Genomic DNA, 5,981 nt, shown 5'->3' on the forward strand with positions numbered 1-5,981 from the left:
AGGACCAAGCTCTGGAATATAAAGAAGACTAAAGTTGGGAGTCGTGAAGACAAAAACAAAAACCAAGAGACGTCATCTAACTCTATTTCAAGTGCTTTTTACAACTTAAATACACATAATTAACAAAAGCAAAGCTCGATCCATTCGCTTACGTATTCTCTCTCTTAAGTAAACTTTAGACAAAGACTTAGGAATCACGATAAATTGACTGAGCCATCCACTTGAGATGCAACTGAAGCTTGCCTGATTTGGATTCGTCTCTAATGTAAACCAGTCCTTGTATTCCTCTTCCATTATAACCCTCGTCAGTGTCAAGATGCACCTCCCAATGTAATCCTGCACCATAAAGTAAAAAAGCCACAACTTATATTGCCAACGCCTGAAAATGACATCCAGGTTATGCGATGCAGAGTGTTGCAGTTCGCTGTTACCTTTCCAAAGGTGTCATGGTCCCAAACTTCAAGGACTAGCATATCGTGTAAACCGTCTTCCACCACAAAATCAAAAGTCTGGTTCCAAACCGGGTCTAAGCTGTCATTGACAACCTGGTGACATTTACAGTTAGTTAGACACAAAGAGCATGAAACATCAAAATAACTTGGATAACTCTACTTGAATGAAAAAGAGATCTTACCCGAGTTTTGCTCTTAGCACCTGATTTTTTCATGGAGAGAACGACATATGGATCAGCTTTCCCCATCATATCTTGTATCGGTATCTCTTCTGCAGATATCACCGTCACAGAAAGCACTCCTCTCACGATGACATCTTTTCTTTTACGCGATGATGCATTCTCTTCGTCTGTCGTATCATTCTTGAGCACCCTTTCTAAGGAAGTCATCGACGAAGAGGCAAAGGGATTTACAATGCCGTTGTTTCCCGCACCGAAAGGAACATATAGTAGCTCAAGGTGAACCTAAGTTACAGAACAATAACGTGTTGGCCATTTTACAGGTTATGAGAAAATCTAATCTGAGGAGGAATTTAATAGCTTTATCTAACCTCTCCACGGTTCTTGTTATCCCTCTGGATCTCTAAATCCTTGACCAACTTCAACCAGACGTCTTTCACTTTACCAGGTTCAAGTTCACAAAGCCGGATTTGTGCACAGCCAATAAGCTCAGATGCCTGTACACCCTCGTCGTCATATATTCTAACCACTAAATGTTGTGTTGACGCGTCTTCAACGACAAATTCAAAATGCTCATTCCAGATGGGATTCAGATCATTGTTCTGATGGGAATGAAAAATATCAATCAGATCATCCTTTTGTAAGGTTTAGCACAAATAAATGAACAAATGGACTACTTACAATTGTCTTGCTTCTTTGAGTCTTTTCGCAAAGGGCGTATAAACATTTTAGCAAAGGGGTCAGATTTTCCCACTAGATCTTTGTTGGTCAAGTTCTTCGCCTGCACAAGCTTCACTTCCAACATTCCAACAGGCTTTAGATCCAGATCACTGGGTCAAGAAACACAAAAAAATAGCTTAAATAAAAAATCCAAAACTAAAATCACAAGCACTTTCATTTTGCTATAACACAACAGTAAAAAAGTGGAAAAAGAAGTTGAGCATATACTCTCCTGAAGTAAGCGCTTAAACCTTCCATAGAAACAATAAACACTACGTCAATGATTCAGTTTCATGTTTTTTAATCTGAGGTGTACCTATAATCACCGGGCAAAATTGGGATGACCTTCCGAACAGGCCATGTGATTGAATCTTCCACGGCATCCCGTATTGTTTCCTGTTACATGTCAACTTAATAATAAGCCTTATGCCACAGGGCATAAAAAGAGCATCTAAAAGAGCATCTAAAAGAGCATCATAGCTTCATGTGGAACGCTGGATGAGAAAACGAGATGGAAAAGGAAAAGAAAACTAGAAAGGTAGACTATAATCTTACAAAGAAAAGTAGCATACAAACAAGGTTCCATGTGTTATTAGAGTAACTGTCGTGACACTAGTAACAATGAATGCTATTATACTATTATGATAAAAGGTAGACAGCACCAGGAATAAAGAGTAGGACAAACCTCAATAGCATCAGAAAGTCCAGGAATTGCTGAAATATCGCCTCCAACAACCTTAAGGGTGAAGTCCAGTTTTTTCTGCAACAAAGAATTAGATGTCTTAAGCTAAACAACTGAGACTTTTGTGTCCACACCGTTTCTTATATCAAGCACACACACGTGCATGCTCAGTTATGCACGCAAAGGATGTAACAACATCAAACAAAAGTAAAGAAAAAAAACAATTATGAAAATAACAGCTTCAAAATTTTCAGAGGACACCAACCTTTTCTCTAAGGGAAACACTGACAGCTCCAAAGCAGGGAAACTCATCAACCAGTGGCCTAAAAATCAGCCTGAAAACACCGGTGAATCCAATATTTTTCACCTAGAAAACAGACAATAAGAAATCAGTTGTACTCAGCTTATCATGGAGCAAACTAGAAAAGATACAAATAAAGCATCAGTATTGACTTCACATGTTCTGCAAGACATAAAAACTAACAAGCATTATAAAGTCTATTTGTTTTTGCATAAACTATTTCCCAGAATGAATTTCTAGAAAAAAAAAATCCACAGTATCCAAAGGTTTTATCCTTTTATATCTGCCTTAGTTGTTTATTTGCATATCAACTAGATATCAAACTTATCCCATTGGGTGTGACCTATTAGTAGACGTGAAAAGGCATTCCCGGAGAATGTGGTGTCATATCAGTTCTGAAGCATCAATCTCGCAGTATACAAAAATAAGCAATTGAATGCAGGGAATGAGGCACAGGTCCGTACCTGAACAGGAAGAGATACACCAATTAAGGTCTTGATACCAAGTACAATATTTGGATTTCCGTCCCAATTCATATCAAGTTCCATGGTCATCCCATTTTCATCACCTTCTACAATGGAAACACCTATAGAAACAGCAAGGAAGGAACACAAGCAAGCAGACTCATAATTCTAAAGCAACACCATTATATTAGTATGATATTATGGCTCCTCTTTTTGCAAAATTCAAACACAATGTCTAAAACAATTGTATACCACGGCCATCGACAGTTTAATGCAAAACCACTTCTCGTTCTTTTATCCAGTTGCATATAAATTTCCCCTTCTGACATGAATTCAGTTACTACGCGTGAGAACATAAACAATGCTCGAGTAAGAATGCAAGCTCAAGATGATTCAACGGCACAAGTTATGGTTACCTCACAACACAAAATTACGTTTAAAAAAAAAACAGGAAATGAAGAAAGCAAACCTGTAAACTGAGGCGCCACGGTACCGAGAGTGAGCTTAGAAAATGTCAAGGAGGCAACAACGGCAGGTCTATACTGCTCGAGAACCGGTTCAACGGATGCCCTTATAAGCTCCGAAGCTGCCTAAAAAACTCCAATAAATTTTTTTTTTTTAAAAAGAGAGAAAAGAACCTCCTATAGACAAAAAAAAAAAAAATCAAATGGAGGCTAACATACATACCTCATCAACATAAGGCCAGATCTTTGTCAAGTGATGGTTCAGCCAAGTCAACTGAAGTAAAACAAAAAACGCCAAAAGGCAACTGAGTTACTTATGGCGCCAAAACAAAAAAAAAAAGGAAGAAGCTTTCTACTCAGTTAGGGGAACTTAACTTATGACGCTCGGAGAAGACGACCCAGGATGGATAAAACTCAGCGGGCAGAAGCTTCCTTTAATCCTCCACCGTCATCCTCGCCAAAGCAGCCACCGTATTCGCCTGAGAATAAAAATGAGGCAAATCAAAGCTGAAACCATCGGTAATTCAAGTAGAGAGAGTGTGAGTGTGTGTGTGTGGGGGGGGGGGAGCGAAGCTTGGATCGGTAATTCTCCGCCTTGACGAAGCCGATGATGATTGTGACTCCCACGGCGAGTCCGATCACGAGGCCGACTATGAATCCCATTTTTTTACTTCGCCGCGAAATTGAAGTGTGTCCGTACTGTTTTAGTCCGCGAGCTCAGCTCAACCGACGAAAGTGAGAATCATAATATCTCATAAAGTTTTTACTTTCCATTTAATTAATTAACTAATTTAAGTTTGGGATCAGAGAAAGATTAACCGCAGTTAATGAGAAAATTACACTTATAAGCCCAATAGCAGCAACACATATTGCACACACTGTTTCTTTGGGCTTCAATTGAGATAAAAAGCCGTATGTGCTCGTGCTCATGCTCCAATCTTGCAATCCAATAACCTTCATCGAACCAGACCGGTAAAAGGTTCGATAAGAGGGTATTTTAAACTCAAACCGACCTGACTGAATCGGACCGGTGAATTGAACCGGCTTGCAGAAGGAAAAATTGGTGTTTGTTGTTTTACACTCTTTACCGGGACCAAACCCTGTCTTATCAACATTGATGCTTGCAATAATATTATCACCTTATCAACATTTAAAGGTTGCATATCTTAGCTTTGCTTGTTTTGGAAACTTAGGTTAACTTTATAATCCTTTTAGATCAAGGGATTATAATTGAATATACGAGGAGCAGGTAACAAACGTTATCCTAAATAAGAGGCATCTTGTGGACCTTCTCTCTCTAAACTCTCCACCTTCTCTCTACGACAAGTAAACAAAACACAAAGCAAGCGGCCTTCGCTCCGGCGTTCGGAGACACCGGCGGAAGAGCGGGTGTGCGTTAGCTCCGACGCCGGAGGCATCTTCTCCCTCGATCTCCTTTTCCCTTTGCTTCCTCAACTACATCTCCCTCGCCGTCAACATGTCTGCTTCTGTGGTAGGACTCTCGCTACCGGAAACCTAGATCTTCCCGGGGAGTGATAGATCTGGTGGTCGGGTTGCCGTCTGGAGAATCAACGAGGCGGTGGGGATTGTGGTGTGAACGGAGTCGGCTTTTAAGGTACGAGCACCCGCGGATCTCGTTTTCCATTTGTAGATCCCGTCGTTGTACGTGGTGATATCGGCGCGTGAGGTCGAGTGAGACTCTCTTCTCTGTTCTTCATCTTGTTATGCGACAGCGGTCGTGTGAAGAGGTGTTGTTGGCTTTCTGTGAACCGAGGCTTGGTGTCTCGTCTCGGGTTTCGGTTTTGCCTCCGCCCAACAGAGGCTTCGTTGGTTATGAAGGTGCGTACCTAGTGATTCTTGCGGCTGTGTGGTCATGGTTTCTCTGGGATCCCTGCGTGTGAAGCTCGAGTGGGTATTGAGACTCTGTCGTCTATGGCAGTCTATCCAGCCTTCAACAGCTTCTCTCTGTTTGTCTTATCTCATCACGAGTCAGGTTCAAGTTTGCTCGGGTCAGGTGGATCTGAGAAGCTAAGGTTTCGCTGTATTGATACTTGTTGCCTCTCCAGCGATGTGTGTTCTTGCAGCGTGTAGGAGACTGGGTTTGGGTTCTCCAGCTCGGGCCAAGGCGTCGGTTCTGAAGCACGATTGAGTCAGTCGGACTTCTCTCGGCGAGGAGACTTGGTTGAAGATTGGTTATCCCGATGCTTTGGAGGCTGTTTGGCTTCCTAGCAGACTAATCTTTATTTCTTATGCAGGAACTAAAGCTCTTGAACTGTTGATTTTGCCTTCATTACAGCCTGTTGTTAGTGGGGATGCACTTTGCTTGTTGTCTGCTGATCGCAGCTTTGTTGCATCCGTGGTCTTTTGGTTCTTGAGGCTTCGGGTTTCTTTGTAAGTCCATTGTCCTTATACCATTCGATCTTAGAGCTTAATGTCAGTCGAGAATGCAAGTTTGAAGAGATCATCAGAGTCTAGCTACTTCAACGATGACACAAGAAGAACCGGCATCCAAGGCAACAAGGTAAACCTCACCCTTCAAGTGGTCATCATCGGTGAAGAGAACGGTCAATGATATTCTAAGGATTACGGAGCACTCTAGCAGAACGTGTCGGTATGGTGGGCGCACTAAACTAGTGTTGTTATGTATGATCTAGGAAATTTTGTTCAAATCAAACTTGTATTCGAGACTTGAAACCCGTTTTTCGGGATGTTATTTAAT

The 5,981-nt window shown here is 41.4% G+C and overlaps 1 pseudogene; it reads right to left on the reverse strand.

The window, feature by feature from the left end:
* Positions 1-48: 48 nt before the first annotated feature.
* Positions 49-4,019, reverse strand: LOC130507553 (synaptotagmin-5-like; annotated as a pseudogene).
* Positions 4,020-5,981: the final 1,962 nt, after the last annotated feature.

This window comes from Raphanus sativus, unplaced genomic scaffold (genome assembly GCF_000801105.2).
Source record: "Raphanus sativus cultivar WK10039 unplaced genomic scaffold, ASM80110v3 Scaffold4772, whole genome shotgun sequence".
In the NCBI taxonomy this organism is placed as follows: domain Eukaryota; kingdom Viridiplantae; phylum Streptophyta; class Magnoliopsida; order Brassicales; family Brassicaceae; genus Raphanus; species Raphanus sativus.